Source organism: Gopherus flavomarginatus (genome assembly GCF_025201925.1).
Source record: "Gopherus flavomarginatus isolate rGopFla2 chromosome 13 unlocalized genomic scaffold, rGopFla2.mat.asm SUPER_13_unloc_4, whole genome shotgun sequence".
Lineage (NCBI taxonomy): Eukaryota > Metazoa > Chordata > Testudines > Testudinidae > Gopherus > Gopherus flavomarginatus.
In genome coordinates this window covers 360,242-377,988 of record NW_026114612.1, presented here as the reverse complement: position 1 = coordinate 377,988, position 17,747 = coordinate 360,242, and the positions used below count along the sequence as shown (strand labels likewise).

At 58.2% G+C, this 17,747-nt stretch overlaps 3 non-coding genes across 3 annotated transcripts; 2 read left to right on the top strand and 1 right to left on the bottom strand.

Moving 5' to 3' along the window:
• Positions 1-4,585: 4,585 nt before the first annotated feature.
• Positions 4,586-4,657, bottom strand: TRNAQ-CUG (transfer RNA glutamine (anticodon CUG)). The gene has a single exon. It is a non-coding gene; the product is annotated as a tRNA-Gln (tRNA).
• Positions 4,658-7,452: 2,795 nt separating this feature from the next.
• TRNAF-GAA (transfer RNA phenylalanine (anticodon GAA)) lies at positions 7,453-7,525 on the top strand. Its single transcript has one exon. It is a non-coding gene; the product is annotated as a tRNA-Phe (tRNA).
• A 5,052-nt stretch (positions 7,526-12,577) lies between these two features.
• Positions 12,578-12,671, top strand: TRNAR-UCU (transfer RNA arginine (anticodon UCU)). The gene is made up of 2 exons: positions 12,578-12,615; positions 12,636-12,671. It is a non-coding gene; the product is annotated as a tRNA-Arg (tRNA).
• The last annotated feature ends 5,076 nt before the right edge of the window (positions 12,672-17,747 follow it).

Below are 17,747 nucleotides of genomic sequence, written 5' to 3'. Positions count from 1 at the left end.
TGATTCAGGACAATTTCCCAAAGAAAGGAAGAAAATTTGCTGCAGGTCAAACGGGTGTGAAAATATCCCAAATCTGAGATTGTTAAATTAACATTGGAGAATTAAAGAGAAAATGGGGCAAAATCTGAAAAGGAGACTAGAGAAAGTGTCAATAATTGCTCCACCAGCACCGACCCCTCGTGGAGCCCTTGCTGCTTTTACAGCTGAGAGGAGACTTCCTCTCTCTGATGTCTGGCCATGGTGGAAGTGGTGACCCAGTGAAGCTGACCTGAGGCTGATGCAAGGTAAGCAAAGCTGAACCAGCTGTCAAGGGTACAGGGTTGGAAGTCAGAATGGGGGGGTGGGCCTGGGTTCCCCTACATCAGTGGTTCTCAACCAGGGGTACCCCTGAGGGTACACAGAGAACTTCCATCAACGCATCTAGTTAATTGCCTCATTTTACCACAGGCTACAGAAAAAGCACCAGCAAAGGCTGTATGAACTGACATCCCCGCACAGAGAGTGACTCGTACACATGGCTCTGTGCCCCAGGCACTGACAGGGGAGCGCAGGGCTCACACCCTGGGGTGTATGGATAATTCTCAGGTACAAGGAGACGGTTGCCAGCCACGCGCAGTCCCCGGGCGTGGGGACAGGCAGCTGTTTCCAGATCGGACACTCGGGGCCCACAAGTGACCTGCTGCCCGACACCAGCTCCTGGATTTGCCTGTTGGGCAGGAGACCCCCCAGTTCCTTCCCCACTCTACCCCCTAACCTCCACTCCCCTCCCCGAGCTGGCAGAGAACCCAGGAGTCTTGGCTCACAGGCCTGCCCCTTCCCCACTCTAACCCCTAGCCCCCGCTCCCCGAGCTAGGGAGAGAACCCAGGAGTCTTGGCTCCCAGCCCTGCCCCTCCCCCACTCTAACCCTAGCCCCCCCTCCCTGAGCTGGGGGAGAACCCAGGAGTCCTGGCTCCCAGCCCTGCCCCTGCCCCAGCCTCACTCTAACCCCTAGCCCCCCGCCCTCGACCTGGGGGAGAACCCAGGAGTCCTGGCTCCCAGCCCTGCGTCTCCCCCACTCTTAACCCCTAGCCCCCCCTTCCCCGCGCTGGGGGGAGAACCCAGGAGTCCTGGCTCCCAGCCCTGCCCCTCCCCCACTCTAACCCCTAGCCCCCCCCTTCCCCGAGCTGGGGGGAGAACCCAGGAGTCCTGGCTCCCAGCCCTGCCCCTCCCCCACTCTAACCCCTAGCCCCCGCTCCCCGAGCTAGGGAGAGAACCCAGGAGTCCTGGCTCCCAGCCCTGCCCCTCCCCCACTCTAACCCTAGCCCCCCCTCCCTGAGCTGGGGGAGAACCCAGGAGTCCTGGCTCCCAGCCCTGCCCCTGCCCCAGCCCCACTCTAACCCCTAGCCCCCCGCCCTCGACCTGGGGGAGAACCCAGGAGTCCTGGCTCCCAGCCCTGCGTCTCCCTCACTCTTAACCCCTAGCCCCCCCTTCCCCGCGCTGGGGGGAGAACCCAGGAGGCCTGGCTCCCAGCCCTGCCCCTCCCCCACTCTAACCCCTAGCCCCCCCCTTCGCCGAGCTGGGGGGAGAACCCAGGAGTCCTGGCTCCCAGCCCTGCCCCTCCCCCACTCTAACCCCTAGCCCCCCCTCCCCGAGCTGGCAGAGAACCCAGGAGTCCTGGCTCCCAGCCCTGCCCCTCCCCCACTCTAACCCCTAGCCCCCCCTTCCCCGAGCTGGGAGAGAACCCAGGAGTCCTGGCTCCCAGCCCTGCCCCTCCCCCACTCTAACCCCTAGCCCCCCCTTCCCCGAGCTGGGGTAGAACCCAGGAGTCCTGGCTCCCAGCCCTGCCCCTCCCCCACTCTAACCCCTAGCCCCCCCTTCCCCGCGCTGGGGGGAGAACCCAGGAGTCCTGGCTCCCAGCCCTGCCCCTCCCCCACTCTAACCCCTAGCCCCCCCCCCTTCCCCGCGCTGGGGGGAGAACCCAGGAGTCCTGGCTCCCAGCCCTGCCCACCCCCGTGTTTCCATAGGGCTCCACCCAACGCCCCCCCCCCAGCGGGGCAGCCCCGCGGGGCACATCGGGGCGGCACAGACGAGCCCAGGGGAGGAGCAGGCGCCCGGCAGCCCCCACCGCACTGGGGGGCGCCGCGCTGCGGGGGGCGGGGCCAGGCCGAGACCCCGGGACACGAGAGTTCGCGTCAGGAGCCGGAGCCTGGGGAGGGCGGGGCCGGGGATCTCTGGGGGCGGGGCGGGAGGGGTCCGATTGACCCAGGGACCCGCCCTCTCCTGGGCTCGAGAGGACGGAAGCGCCCCGGGGCAGGCTGGGAGTTGTAGTTCCTGGCTCGTCTCAGAGCGGAAGTGACGAACGGTTGCTCAGGCAACGTGCCCCCTCCCGGTGCACACTGGGAAGCGTAGTTCTCCCTCTCACGCGCGGCCTCTATTGGAGGAGGGGCCGTAGCTCGTCAGTTCGCCGCGCCCCTCCCCGCTCCCTGATTGGCGGAGAGAGCGCGGGACAGAGACTCGGCGCGTGGGGGGAGGGGCTGGTTCCCTCGCCCCGAGGCTTCGCTGCCCCCGCCCCCCCGGGGTGGGCAAGGCTGGGGACCAGGACTCCTGGGTTCTCCCCTCACATGTGGGAGGGGAGTGGAGGATCCACAAGATCATGGGGCACATTGAGCACTGGGCAGGCAGGGGTCAGGCCCCCAGCCCTCCCTCCAGAGAATGGGACTCAGCACCCCCTACTTTTTACAGGGATTAAAAAGGGGTAAAGGAGGGCAAATCAGAGGAGGAGGTGGCCAGGGTCTGAGCAGGGGGTGGAAATTGACTGGTCGGGGGGTCAAGCAGCTGGAGGTAGAGTTAGGAAAGGGACTGAAGGGCAAAGTCGGGGGGGGGGGGAGGGAGGAGCCGGAGTTAAGCCCGGAGGGAGGCGCTGCCAGAGGGTTAAACCCCAGCACAGGCAGGGGCCGAGGGGTAACAGTTATCCCGGTGGGCTGAGACTCCAGTGTTTGCAAACATGGGTGGGGGGAGCAGAGGGCTTTTTTATTTCCCCTCTCACAGGCAGCACCTCTGAGCATGGGATTCCCAGGGCTGGGCTCTTAAAGGCACAGGCATCCCACTGCCTAGACACTGCAGCTCCTCTCTGATGTAACCTACTGAGGTGCTGCAGTAGGAGACTCAATTCAGTGAAACTGGGCATTTCCTATACGCCCCCCAGCCAGGGGGCTGTGCACCCCGTTTCCCGAATTTCCCCAACACCCACACCCTCAGTGGTCAGGTAGTTACATGCAGCGCTGCCAATGTTGGTTCCATTGGTTGCAAATTTGAATGGAAATTGAAACGTTAACACACACTTTAAAAGCAGATACAACGTATGAAAACTACTTGTACCTGAGAAAGTAAAATAGGTTTGAAAAGTCTGGACAAAACCGAGTTTCCTCACCCAGCTGTTGTGTTTGCTGACAATGTTGGTGCATTGGCTTCGGCAGTGTTGGCCAACCTTAGAATCTCAAATGATGATTTGTAAGCGAGGTGTGAATGAGCTCTCCCCTGACAGCTAGTGATGACCAGGGTTGGGAGGAGACTTTGGGACCAGACTGTATTTACATGAACTCACCTACTCTGCAGAGGTATCCAGCGGACAGAGCTGCGCTGCCTCTGCTCTAGGTGCCCAGAGGAAGGAAGGTGTGTGGGGCTCCAGCCTGGGACTCTTCCTCCCTCCTGCCGAGGCCTGACTATTAATCCCAGCCCTGGCACTCCTTTCTTCAAGCGCCATGTGGGCCAGAGGAAACGTGTGGTAAGAAGCACAAGGGCCAAGCTTGTGAACATCAGGTGAAGCAGCAAGAATTCCAACAATCAGGGTAGCAAGTTCTAGAGCCCTAACCCATTGTGGCCATCGCAGCCAAAGACCTGGCTCTAGGAGGTGTGAGTCACCCAGCAGGAGGGGAAAGATTCACTCTTACACAGCTGGAGACAGGAAAGTTGAGCTCTGGGGCTTTACCACAAGCATGGGTGGCAAGTTTGTAGAAATTTTGGTGGTGCCTAAAACATGCACCCCAACTCTGCCCCCCAAACTCCACCCCCACCTGCATAAGGCTCTGGGAGGGGATTTAGGAGGGAGGTCTGGGCTTCAGATCCTGGGCTGGGGATTAGGGTGCAGGGTTCAGGATGGAGTTTGGGTGCAGGCTCCAGCAGGGTTGTAGGAAGGGATGAGAGGTGCAGGCTCTGGGGGTGGGAAGGAGTGTACCCTCTGGGAGGGAGCATAGGGGTGAGGATGAGGGATTCATGATGCAGGTGGGGGCTCAGGACTGGGGCAGAGTATCAGGGTTCAGAGGGAGCTCAGGGTTGGGGGTGTTGGAGAGGCTCAGGGCAGCCTGCACTAGGACTCTGGGGCAGCAGTTCTGCCCAGAATCCCTCTACTCCAGCAGCAGGAGCAGGCAGGAGACAGGCCCATGCCGCTTTTTGTGAGGCAGGGATAGCTGACGAGGGGTGCCAGGGCCCAGCGGAAGTGACCCAACTCCAAATATTGCTGGAGCAGGGCCCCCAGCCCTGAACATTCCTGGAGCCCGAACACCACAAATGTATATAACCTGCCACCTATGACCACCAGCCAACACAAGGTCCCACTGAGATTTGAACTCAGATTACAGGATTCAGAGTCCTGAGTGCTGCCCATTACACCATGGGACCAGCTTAGGCTGCCTTCTCTGGACATCGGTGACCCTCATGGGGCTGGCTTGTGTAAGGGGGCTCTTGGCCCTTTACTAAAACTTAGTGTGTGTGTGTGGGGGGGGGGGTTGGTTGGCTAGTTCCCAGCACCAATAAAAGGGGGAAGGATCAATGGGAAATCAGGACCCTGAGACTGACAGTCCCCAGGGACAATGGGGAGAGGCCAAAGCTCTAAGTTAGCCGCTCTGACAGGCCAGGCAATGTAATGAGAGAGTCACCAGGCCAGGGGGTCCCATCCTCCATGTGAGCTGGAACTGCCTGGGTGAGAGTGGGGCAGAGCTAAGGAGAGAGCAGGAGCCTGAGAAGAGCCAGGGAGCAGAGCTGCACAGGTTTAGTGCCAGAAACTGCTGCATGTAGGAATTTGCAACCTGTAGCAGTTACTGATACCTGAGGTTGTTCTTTTTTGCTGACTTGTCCTAATTGGCTAAAACTTGACAATGGTTTCTCTAGCAAAGGCCAGTCCCTGGCCCCTTGGTCCAGACATCCTCCTTCATATCAGGCTAGGGTGACCAGATGTCAAATATGAAATATTGGGACGCGGGGGGCGGAGCAAAAAAATAAGCCGGAGGGCCCCCCCGCCACCAAGTGGCAGTGGCACAGCCCCATCTCCAACCAACTCTCGGCTCCACCCCCCGCTACACCCCCAGCTCCCCCATCCCCTCACTCCTGGGCCCAGCCTGGGCTCCGAGCTCTGCAGCCGAGCCATGATCCGGGCCCCTCCTGCAGCTCCCGGGCAAGGGACGAACTAGACAACTCCCGACAGGAGTGTGTCTGCCCCACGTGTGTCTCTGCCCCCCGCCCACCTGGGCCCTGCCTGCTCCACGCTGCTCCCAGCCCCACTGCGCTGCCCCGCAGGCTGCAGGGCTGGAGCAGCTTCTGTGCTGTGTTCCCGGCCATGGCCATGGCCCGTGTGCAAACCTGGGAGGGAGGAAGAATGCCGCGTGCTTGGGGAAGAGGCAGGGCCAGGGCGAGGATTTGGGGAGGAATCCAATGGGGCAGTGAGGGAGTGGGGCTGGAGGCAGGGCCAGGGCCGGGATTTGGAGAGGGATCCAATGGGGGAATGAGGGGGTGGAGTTGGGGGGGGCAGGTATCCCTCCAGACTATGCCTGTGTGCCGGAGAAGAGGACAAAGTTATTTGTTTGTCCAGGGTCCCGACCAAACATCGGTCGGGAAGCGGGACAAACAAGCAAATATCAGGACAGTCCCGATAAAATCGGGACGTCTGGTCACCCTACATCAGGCTTCAAGTTGAGAATCATTTCCCATTCCCGCTCTGTGGGAGGGGAGACTTTTAAACGCGCTCTCTGTGCGACTGCACATGGCTAAGCAAAGAGAACAAACCCCAAATCCCCCCTGTGCTTTGGGAGCCAGGTTTGCAGTGGGAATTCTGTAGTTCAGATGACTTCACACCTGGTCATTGTGATTCTTTACCAGTTTCTCTGGCATTGGGGCGGTTTTTCACTCATAGCTATGATGGCGAAGTGGTTAAGATGTGGGAGTTGAAGTCTAATAGGGCTCTCCTGTGCAGGTTTGAATCCTGCTCACAGCGAGGCCTGTGTTTTAGCCAGTGTCTCACCTGGGCAACACCTCTGTACCACCCCCTGAGACACTCTCAATTCTCTCCCCACCCCAACTAAATTCTGTTCTGCTCCTCTCATAGAGATCCCTGGGGCGCCACCTCACACTGTGTCCTTGAGGTGTCAGGCAAACTCTCAGCACCTGAAGTCTCTGCCACTCACCTGGTGCCCCACAGATCAGCCATAGCCCTGGTTCTGCTCCTCTCTCTAGAGTGCGAAAGAAGCCAAGTCAGTGACTCCATGGGAGCTATGGGACTGCAGAACCAACAGAGAAAAAATAGGTGCTCAGGACTCACTGGCAGCCAGCTCCTCCCCCACACTACAAGCCTTGCTGACAAGCTCCTCCTCTTCCCCTTCAGCACCTCCCACCTGCCAGTGATCAGTGGGGTTCAGGAGGCACTGGGTGGGGAGGGGGAGGAGCAGGGATGGGAAGAGTTGGGGGTGGTTGAGGAAAGGGGCAGGAAATGCAGGGTGGGAAGAGATGGGACAGCGGTGGGGACTTGGGAGAAGGGGTGGAGTAGGGGCGGGGCCTGGGGACAAAAAGGGGGATTTGTCCTTGACCCCAGACCCCTCTAGGGCCGGCCCTGAAGGAAAATGCTGACTATGACAGTGACAATACAACTGACCAGCATTGCGGGGGAGACTGAAGGAGATCCGCGCCCATCAGGTCTCTTCTCTCCCCCAAGGTGAGCCAGACACTGCTCTCTCCTGGCTCTCACTCTAGCAGCTGGATACCAAGGAGCCATTTCCCCACAGGAAGTGCATTGAGTGCCCCTGTGGTGCTTGGGGGGCTGGCAGGGGGTTGATGTCTGCACAGACTCTCAGCTGCCAGGCTGGAGGGGGCACTTGGGACCTTACCAGACTGGCACAGTGAAGATGGAGGGTTGACAGACCAATACAGAGGCTCTCCAGAGCACGGAGCAGAATCTGCCCATGCAGCCAGTCAATGAGCATTTCCCACAGCCTGGAGCTGAGGGGGAGGCAGCAGCTACTGTTCCAGCTCCTGGGGGACAGGCCCTGTCAGCCAACAGACACTTCTTACTCACCTCAGCTAACGGTGCAGGGTTCCTCCGGTGGGGGTATGAAGCAGCCGTTTGTTTTCCTCTCCTTTTTGTGTGCAACTGCTGACAAAAACATCCCAGACAGAGAAGCAACAGGCCAAAACACTGTCATGCAGGTGCCAAAGTAGCTCAGTTGGGAGACCGTTAGACTGAAGATCTAAAGGTCCCTGTTTCAATCCCAGGCTTTGGCAGGCCCTTTCATTCCCCTTTGTGCACGGATGGCTTGTTTTCTGGGAGCACAGTAGTGCTTGTACCCAAGATAAGTTACTGATTTTGGGCTCTGCAGTAGGAAAACATAGAATGGGCTTCTGCCCCTAGTTGGCCCACCTGACCTTTAATAATGAGAACTGTCTTTCCCAATATGGTAGGAAGAAAGTGAGGCAGGGCAGCCCTCACGAATGGTGCCAGAGGGCTGCTAGGCAGGGATTGGGGATGAAAACTATTTTATGCAGCTGAGCAATAGCAGTACCAGGGAAGGGGCATCTGTAAAAGTGACCCAGCACACCTCTCTTCCTCTGGGCACCTAGAGCAGAGGCAGCTGGTGCTGACAGCTCCAAGGGAAGGCTTAAAAGACACAGAGCAACTGAGGTCAGGGCTAGAGGAGGGCAGGACCATGCCTAGGTGTGGCCTTCAAACATGCACAAAAACACCCAGCCAGCCTTCTCCCTGCCATGCCGAACACCCACTGAAGCTCACCAGCACACGGGGCAGCTGCTGATGCTCTGTGGCCAACATCACAAGATGGTAGGAAGGCAGGGCCAGCCCGCATGGTGGGGCCTCTGACTGGTCCCACTCACAGTGCTCACTTTTGCAGTGGGGCAGGAGATTTTTCCCCAAGAGGCTTTTTCCCAGCTGGTGAGAAGCAGAGAAACACCCAGGCTCCCAAGGTGCTATGTAGCAAACCCCCTCAAACACAGGGACTGGTGCACATTTGGAAGAGGGAAACTGCTCTACACACTAGCCCGGGCTGCCACCTATTTTCTTTGGCAAGTCAGGAAGGGCAAAGGCTAGACCAGAAGCACCTGGGACTTCTGCCCCAGCCTTTGTGACACCCATCCCCCAACTCCTTCCCGGGGCTCTAGCTGAAGCCGGAGCACTGGCCTGAGCAGCCAAGAAGAGGTTCCAGCCCTGAAGGGAGCAGGACTTTTAGCCCCAAGGTAAAACTGGAGAAGCACAACCACGAACGGACTCGAACCCTCAACCCTCTGATCTGCAGTCAGATGCCTTATCCATTAGGCCATATGGTCACACAAGAAAAAGCCCTCCAGGCACTTCTTTGGAAAAGACAGACACTGATACATCTGACAAAGTGGGGATTCACCCACGGAAGCTCATGCTCCAATATGTCTGTTAGTCTATAAGGTGCCACATGATTCTTTGCTGCTTTTGCAGACACTGTGTTTCTCAGGTCAGCTACTGAGGGGGGCCGAGACTCTCTGAGCACAAGAAGTGGAGTTCCCAGGGAGATGTGAGACTTAATTCTCTGGAGCCGGGTGCAGGGCTTTGGTAGGCACGCTCAGGCATAGGGGACTGTGGTGCAGCAGATGGACCAGCTGTCTAGGTGTGGAGATTTAATCTCACTGAGGAGGAGGAGGAAGAATCCTGCTGATAGGCAGTGTCCACAGCTGGTGCAACCACTAGGCGAACTAGTCAGCCACCTAGGGTGCCAAGTGGTTCGGGGAACCAAAAGCCACACTAGGAGGAGGCAGTGGAGTGGAGGTGAGCTGGGGCAGGGAGCTGGGGGTGGGGTGGGGAGAGGGCTGCCTGCAGCAAGTAATGGGGGCAGGGGCATGCAGAGGAACCGCTCCCTGTCCCAGCTCACCTCTGCTCCGTCTTCTCCCCTGAGCACGCCGCCCCCGCTCTAATTCTCCTCCCCTCCTATGCTTGCCGCACTAAGGAGCTGATTGGCACCGCAAGCCTGGGAGGCAGGAGGAGTGGAGCAGTGCCGGCGTACTCAGGGGACAAGGCAGAGCAGTGGGGAGCTGGAGTGGGGAGATGCTGCAGGGGGGGCTGCCTGGCTCTTCCCAATGGCCCCTGCCCCTGCTCCGCCCCAGTCCCGCCCTCCTGCCCCTGCACTCACTGCATGGTAAGTGGAGTGACCCAGCCCCAGCCTGGTCCACTCCCCTGGTTCCCAGCCATGCCACCAGCGAGTGCTGTGGGGTGGTTCCCCTCTCCCCCCAAACTTGGGAGCCAGGGGAGATGTACGGCCCTGGGTCTCTCATCCCTCCATCCCCTCCCCTGCCCCCAATATCCCTCTTGGGCTCTGTGGGGCTGGGTCTCTCTCCCTGCCCCTGTGCTCCCCCCTGCACAGCATGTCCTAGGAGTGACTCAGTTTCCTTGGACCAACATTTCACCACCCACATGTGTCTCTTCTGTCCCCCACCTCCCTCCACCCCACCGCATTTCCCCTGCAACCCAGGCTGGGTCTCTGCCAACCCCCTCTCCTCTCCTCCTGACCCCAATATCCCCTGCCCCTATGGGTCTATGGGCCTGGGTATCTCCCTACCCCCATCTCCTCCCCCAATATCTCCCTGCCCCAGGCTGTGAGGTGCTATGACGTGTGCTGGGGCTGTGACGTGCGCTGGGGCTGTGACGTGCTGTGACCTGCTCACTCCCCAAGGGCAACTCACTCCCTTGAAACCAGCAGGACAGAAGGTGTCATGTGTCCATGGGCGGGGTTATGCAGATGAGCAGTGTCTGGCGGCAGTAGGGAGAGCAGCGAGATGAACCGAAGGAGCCGGGCAGAGAGAATTCTCTGTGTGTGGACAGAATCCGGTGTGGGGAGTTCGTGTGGGGAATGCCTGCACCGGAGTCACTTCAGGGCAGTGATTGCCACTGAGCTACGTAGTGACAAAAGGTGTGTGAATGGGGTGTGGTGCCTGGCTGGGAGCAGCTTGTGGTGATAAGAAAAGGGGTGGGAGCAAGAGGTCCTGTCCTAGCAGCGGGCGTATACCCTGAGAGGGTGTTTTGTGGGTGCAAGTAGCTTTGAGGGTTTCTTGCAATGACCAGGGTTGTCTGGTGGGTGCAGCTACAGTCCTCCTAACCCCACTAGTTTTCTTTGTGTTGGGGGGGGGGCAGATTCTGTGATGTCACAGTCCCTGGGGGAGGAGTTTGAATCATAACTCCAAAGTGGGAGAACAACTCCCCCCACTCCTGCTCAGTCTCCATTAGGGGGCTGGGCTGGGATCTCTAGGGAGGGAAGCACAGGGAAAAACAGTCTCCCCTATGGAACCCAGGAGTCCTGGATCCCAGTCCCCCTGCTCTAGACCCCTTCCACTTCCAGAGCCAAGGATAGAACCTAGGGGTCCTGGTGTCTGGCCCCTCCCTGCTCTGACCACTAAACCCCACTGCCCTCCCAGGGTGGTGCAGGTGTCACTGGGCCAGTGTCCCAGCTCTGCTAAGGGCCTTGACTGATTTTCCCAAAGTGCTTCCTTCTGAATCTAGCCAACGAAGTGGGAATTCACGCACGAAAGCTCATGCTCCAATACATCTGTTGGTCTTTAAGGTGCCACAGGACTCCTTGCTGCTTTTACAGATCCAGCACATCTGCCCCCTCTGCCCGGTCACTGCCCACCCCGTGTGGGGGCACCAGCACTGTGCTGAGTAGTGATGGAAAATTGTCCAAGGTGGCCCAGGGGAGACGTGTGTGTCCCTGCTGCCCTCTGCTGAGCCTTGCTCTGTGTGTGTGCGCATCTGTGACACTGTATCAGTGTGTTGCTGGGCTAACCAGTAGGAAATGGCTTTGCAGGATTTTTGTATTCTGCGGCAAGTGACTGACACACACACACAAAGGGACTCACACAATCCCAAGAACACTCGCACACAACACACTCAGAGGGACATGTTAGCCCAACCCCCAAAGAGAGAAACAATCACACCCCCAGCCACACTCACAATAACCCCCCCCCACACACACCATAACATTCACAGTTGTGCTCAGAGACACAACTGCACGCAGTTCACTCCCACTGCTCCAAATACAAGGACCTCCTGCCCCACACAGCATGTGCCAAGGCCTGTTGAACTCACTGCCACTGGACAGCTACCAATGAGAATGACCCCCTCGTGCTGGATCATCTGCTTGGCCCCCCACTCCCTCTCGGGGCATGCTGTGCGGCGTGGCTGGGGATTGTGCAATAGCAGGCTGGGGCCGGGTCACTCCACTTCCTGCAGGAAGTAGCCAACCCCCTGTCCCCCACAGAGGCCTGGGACCAGCCCCCCTCTGCTTCCCCCCATGCAGGCCTGGGGCCTCAGCCTGCTCTGCTCCCCTGGCTCCCAAGTTTGGGGGGAGGGGGGAACCACCCTACAGCACTCGCCAGCAGCGTGGCTGGGAGCCAGAGGAGTGGACCATGCAGTGAGTGCAGGGGCGGGGGGGCAGGGCTGGGGTGGAGCAGGGGTGGGGGCCATGGCAAAGAGCCAGGCAGCCCCCCCTGCAGCAGCTCCGCACCCCAGTTCACCTCCGCTCTGCCTTCTCCCCTGAGCACGCTGGCACCGCTCCACTTCTCCTGCCTCCCAGACTTGTGGTGCTAATCAGCTGTTTAGTGCGGCAAGCCTGGGAGGGGAGGAGAATTAGAGCGGGGGCAGCGTGCTCAGGGGAGAAGACGGACCACAGGTGAGCTGGGACAGGGAGCGGTTCCCCTGCATGCCCCCACCCCCGTTACTTGCTGCGGGCAGCCCTCTCCCTGCACCCCCAGCCCCCTGCCCCAGCTCACCTCCACTCCTACGCTGCCTCTTCCCCCAAGACCCCTCCTCCCGCTCACTGCTCTCGGCCCCCTCCCCACCCTCACTCACCCTCACGGTCATTACAAAGTGGCAAGGCAGAGACCTCCCATTTTTAAAAGTCCTGGGGTGTTGTTCGCCCCTGTTCAGACACTCCTGGGGCCCTGCACTTCACACAGCTCTCCCTGATTTCAGCTGTTAGTGAGGGAGCCTCACTGCTAGCGCAGACTGGGCAGTTTCTTGCATGAGAGACACTGTCCCAAAGCAGGACTAATGCTTAGACCTGGTGATCAGTGATTTCAGATCTGTTGGTCTGCAGTAAGACTGTACAGTGAGTCTCAGTCAGCTCTGTTATTACACAGGGAAGAACAAAAGGGTCAAATGGTGCCTGGAAGCCATAAGAAGAATCCACCCCACCGAGTACAACACTTGTTGATACCAGCTCCTAACCCCACTGAGAATATTTTGGGGTCACTCCTTGCCTTTATCAACCTAGGGGAGTGAAAGGCTAACAGTTAACAGGTGCTCCAGTGGCGCAGTTGGTTAGCGCACAGTACTTCTAGGGCAATGCTGACAGGAGCTATGCTGAGGTTGTGAGTTCAAACCTCACCTAAAGCACTGGTTTTGAGTAGCCAAATGGCTTCACCCCCCTCATTTGGCCCTGTGGAATGTAGAATTCCAGCCCTGGGGACATTGAAGCAGGGTAGGAATCAAAAATGTGCCCTTTACTAATTACCTCCTCTCCAGAGTGCAGGTCAGAATCTACAATCCTTTCTCCCCCACCAGCCCCTCTGCCAGGATCCCTCAAGCAGAGCCTGGAGTCCTGCCCATCCTTGACCCCTGAACCTGGAGGGAGAGGAGCAAGGAGCCATTGTTAGAGGGCTTTCCCTTCCCCTGCCCACTTCCCTGGCTCTTGTCACACAGACAGCAAGCAGCAAAAGACCAGAAGTCCGAAGCGCAGACAAAGGGATGTTTACTGGGGTGAGTTTCCAGGCAAGCAGATTCCAAAGCCCTTCACACCAGTCAGGCTTATCTCTATACACCAATAGAGTCTGTTCCCAGGTGTTCCCTTCCCAGCTCTGACATCACAGAGCGTTTACTCCACATCCCTATGGACAATTCTTTCCTGGGTGTCTGGCTGGTGAGTCTTGCCCACATGCTCAGGATTTAGCTGATCACCATATTTGGGGTCAGGAAGGAATTTTCCTCCAGGGCAGATTGGCAGAGACCCTGGGGGGGTTTCACCTTTCTCTGCAGCGTAGGGCACGGGTCACTTGCTGGAGGATTCTCTGCACCTTGAAGTCTTTAAACAACGAGTTGAGGACTTCAATAGCTCAGACATAGGTCAGGGGTTTGTTACAGGAGTGGGTGGGTGAGAGTCTGTGTCCTGCGTTGTGCAGGAGGTCGGACTAGATGATCATAATGGTCCCTTCTGACCTTAAAGTCTATGAGCTCTTACACTGCAGAGTGTTTACCTCACGTCCCCCTTCCCAGCTCCGACACTGCAGAGCCTTGCCTGTGTCCCTGTTCCCTGTTCCCTATTCCCATCCCCCCATTAGCAAGCATGATTCCAATTTCCCTGCCCACTGCCTGTTTGACCTCAGTTTATACAGTAATATTCTCAGCTAGACCTTAACCAATCATTTTACTGAAATGTAACTAACCAATTCTAACCTATTGTAACAGAATTCTCTAACCAATTACATCCCACTCCCCTAATTAACTTACACCCAGCAAAATTAATTCTGCAGCAGACAGAAACAATTAGAGAACCAGAAAAACTGACAATAGAGAAATGGGGGCCATAAAGATAAACCCTACAGAAATGATGTTTTCACAACTGCAACCAATGAGAAGGGATTTCTTGCCAGACCAGATGCTCCCTTAAGATCGTGCATCCGACGAAGTGAGTATTCACCCACCAAAGCTCATACTCCAGTACATATGTTAGTCTATAAGGTGCCACAGGATTCTTTGCTCCTTAAGATCTGTTTCTTTATCTGGTGGTGATGGGCGCTATCAGGACAGGATCGTCTTCCTAACAGCCCAACCCCACCTTAGTTCAGTGTGACGGGTTTGGGAGGTGAGCATGTGACCATTGGCTTCCCAGCGTATGGCTGTCCTTGCTGCTTAGCCAAAGGCCTTAGCCTACGAACAAGGGCTCAGACTCTCCTAGGGAGAGAAGACACAGGCAGACTGGGATTTTGGTTCTTTGTTTTATACCCCTGTCACTAGCTACATGATAAAAATACACCTAAGTTCTTAATGTCTAGGCCTGTACAGGCAGCGTGAATAGCTCTATTCTACAGCCATCGGTCCCTGTGGAAAAATGATCTATTCAGGCTTGTCCCTAGACATTTTGGTGCCCTACACAGCACCCCCATCCCCCAGCCCGAGGTGGCAGAGTGGAGCAGGCTGGGGCCAGATCACTCCACTTCCCGCCGCCCGGTAATTGCAGGGCAGGCCCGACCCCACACTCACCAGGTGGCGGGAAGTGGAGTGATCCGGCCCCAGCCTGCTGCACTCTGCTCCCAGCCTTGGAACTTGGGCAGTGGGGGGAAACACCCCCCAGCACTCACCAGCGCCGCAGCTGGGAGCTGGTGGAGCAGAGCAGGCTGGGGCCAGGTTGTTCCACTTCCCACTGCCCGGTGAGTGCAGGGTGCACCTGATCCCTCCTGCAGTCCACTGAGATGTAACTCAGGGGAAGAGGTGGGGGCGGGGGGAATGGAGTGGAGGAGGGGTGGGAAGAGGCGGCATGGGGGCAGAGCAGGGGTGGGGGCTTTAGGGAAGAGGCAGAGCAGGGACAGCTTTCCTGGTCGGCTCAGCCAGCCGGGGGATCAGGCTGGCTACTGGAGCAATACGGAGCTGCGTAGGGCACCAGGAGAAATGGGGCAATTTGGTGCCTCCACATCCGTTCACCAGGCAGTGTCCCTGTAGTGTGTACTGTCTTCATAGGTCCTTTCTCAGTCTTTCTCATCCTCTTGTCTTGAGTCTCCTGTGTCCCTGCTTTCAAGCACAGACTAACTCTGGCTGTTCAGGAGAGGGGAGGACCATGCCTATGTGTGTCCAGCAGACAGCGACAAAGACCTCCCGGCCTGCCTGCTCCCTGCCATGCCAAACACCCACTGAAGGCCACCCACAGACCAGCATGCGGGGCGGCTGATGATGCTCTGTGGCCAACATCAGAAGAAGGTAGGAAAGCAGGGCCAGCCCCCCTGGTGGGGCCTCTTACCGTTCCCACTCAAGGTGCTCACTTTTGCAGTGGGGCAGGAGATTTTATCCCAAGAGGCTTTTCCCCAGCTGGCGAGAAGCAGAGAAACACCCAGGATCCCAAGGTGCTATTTAGCAAACCCCCTCAAGTACAGGGCCAGGTGAACATCTGGAAGAGAGAAACTGCTCCACACGCCAGCCCAGGCAGCTGCCCAGTTTCTTTGGCAAGTCAGGAATGGCAAAGCCTAGACTGGAAGCACCCGGAGCTTATGCCTCAGCCTTTGTGACGCTCATCCCCCAACTCCTTCTTGGGGCTCTAGCTGAAGCCAGAGCATTGGCCTGAGTGGCCAAGAAGAGGTTCCAGCCCTGAAGGGAGCAGGACTTTCAGCACAATGGTAAAACTGCACGAACACAACCATGAAGGGACTCAAACTCTCAATCACCTGATCCAAACTCAGATGCCTTAGCCATTAGGACACAGGGTCACACAAGAAAAACTGCTCCAAGTACTTCTTTAGAGAAGACGGGCACTGTGTTTCTCAGACTCAGGTCATCTACTGACGGGGGCCGAGACTCTCTGGGCACAAGAAGTCAAGTTCCCAGCAAGATGTGAGACTTAATTCTATGGAACCAGGTGCAGGACTTTGGCAGGGAGGCTCAGGCATGGGGGATTGAGGTGCAGCGGATGGACCGGCTGTCTAGGTGCAGAGATTTAGTCACACTGAGGCACAGGAGGGAGGAGAAGGAGGAATCCTGCTAATGGTCAGTGGCTGTGCAGAAAAAAGGGTGTTGATTCCCCCATCCTAAATGGGCTGGTTGGCTTGACCCTTCTCCTCTCTGCAGAGCACGGTGGGGATGCAGCTCATCCCTTGTGGGGCAGGAGGGCACAGGTGCAGGGCGCTGGGCTCTGATGCACCTGGAAGGCAGATCCGGTGGGGTGGGGCAGGGCAGAGCAGGGCAGGGTCTGTGGTTTATGTTCTGCCTTGCCTGGTGCTGGACCATTGCACAATCCCCAGCCATGCTGCACAGCGCACCGCAAGAGGCAGGGGGGCAAGCAGATGATCCAGCACAAGGGGGGAGAGGAAATGTGTTTGGGGGGAGGAAAGGCCTTGGGTTGCACTCAGGGAGTGCAGATCAGGGGTGACACCTCAGAAACCTGCAGCAAAGGGATGGACAGGTGGGCTGGGTGGATAGAAGAGGCAGTGAGCCTAAAATGGGAGTGGGGTCTAATGGTCAGAGCAGGTGGGGGTTGGGCTCTATCCCTGGCTCTGGGAGCAGAGGTGGGTCTAGAGGTGAGAGCAGGGGGACTGGGAGCCAGGACTCCTAGGTTCCATAGTGGCAGCTGTTTTTTCCTGAGTCTCTCTCCCTAGAAGTCCCAGCCCAGCCCCCTAGTGGAATCAGACTGGGGGAGGGGGTTGCCCTGCCACTCCAGACTCGTGATTTGAACCCCTACCCCACAGGCTTTGACATCACAGAATCTCCCCCCAAGTCAGAAAGTAGGAGCCGCTCCCCACATGCAGAGGAAGCTAGTGAGATTCTAGGGGGTCTCTGGCAGAGGTGACAGCACCTACCAGACACCCACTCATAGTTGCAAGGAGACCCTCCTGCACAGCCCCCTGCTACGAGAGACCGGGGGCGCCCAGCCAGGGTCAGGAGGTATGCTCCCCCTGAGCCCCTCCCCCATTACTCCAGGATCCGAGCATCTTCCTAATTCGCAGGGTAATTCTCCTCCCAGGCTCGTGCAAGGGTAGGAAGTGCCACCAGCCCCATTTCCCAGATGGGAGAACTGAGGCCCAGAGAGGCTGAGTGATGTGCCCAAGGACACCCAGGAAGTCTGTGGCAGAGCAAAGCATGTTTCTGCCTCCCCACTCCCAGGTCTAGCCTGCTCCTGGGTCACTGGATGGTGCAGGGGTGGGGCCTCGGGGCAAGGGGCAGTGCAAGGGGGCGCCTCAGGGGAAGGGGAAGTGCAGGGGCAGGGTCTCAGGAGAAGGAGCACTGGGAGGGCGGGGTCTCAGATCAATGTGAGGGTGGGGTCTCAGGTGAATGGGTGGTACAGGGGCAGGGTCTCGGGGGAATGTGAGGGCAGGGTCTCAGGTGAATGGGTGGTGCAGGGGCACGGTCTCGGGGGAATGTAAGGGCAGGGTCTCAGGTGAATGGATGGTGCAGGGGCGGGGTCTTGGGGCAATGTGAAAGCAGGGTCTCAGGTGAATGAATGGTGCAGGGGCGGGGTCCCAGTAGAAGGAGCAGTGGGAGGGCGGGGTCTCGGGGCAATGTGAGAGCGGGGTCTCAGGTGAATGGGTGGTTCGGGGGGGTCTCGGGGGAATGTGAGGGTGGGGTCTCAGGTGAATGGATGGTGCAGGGGCGGGGTCCCAGGAAAAGGAGCAGTGGGAGGGTGGGGTCTCAGGTGAATGGGTGGTGCAGGGGCGGGGTCTTGGGGGGAAGGGCCGGTGCGGGGGCAGGGAATCGGGAGAATGGGCAGTGTGG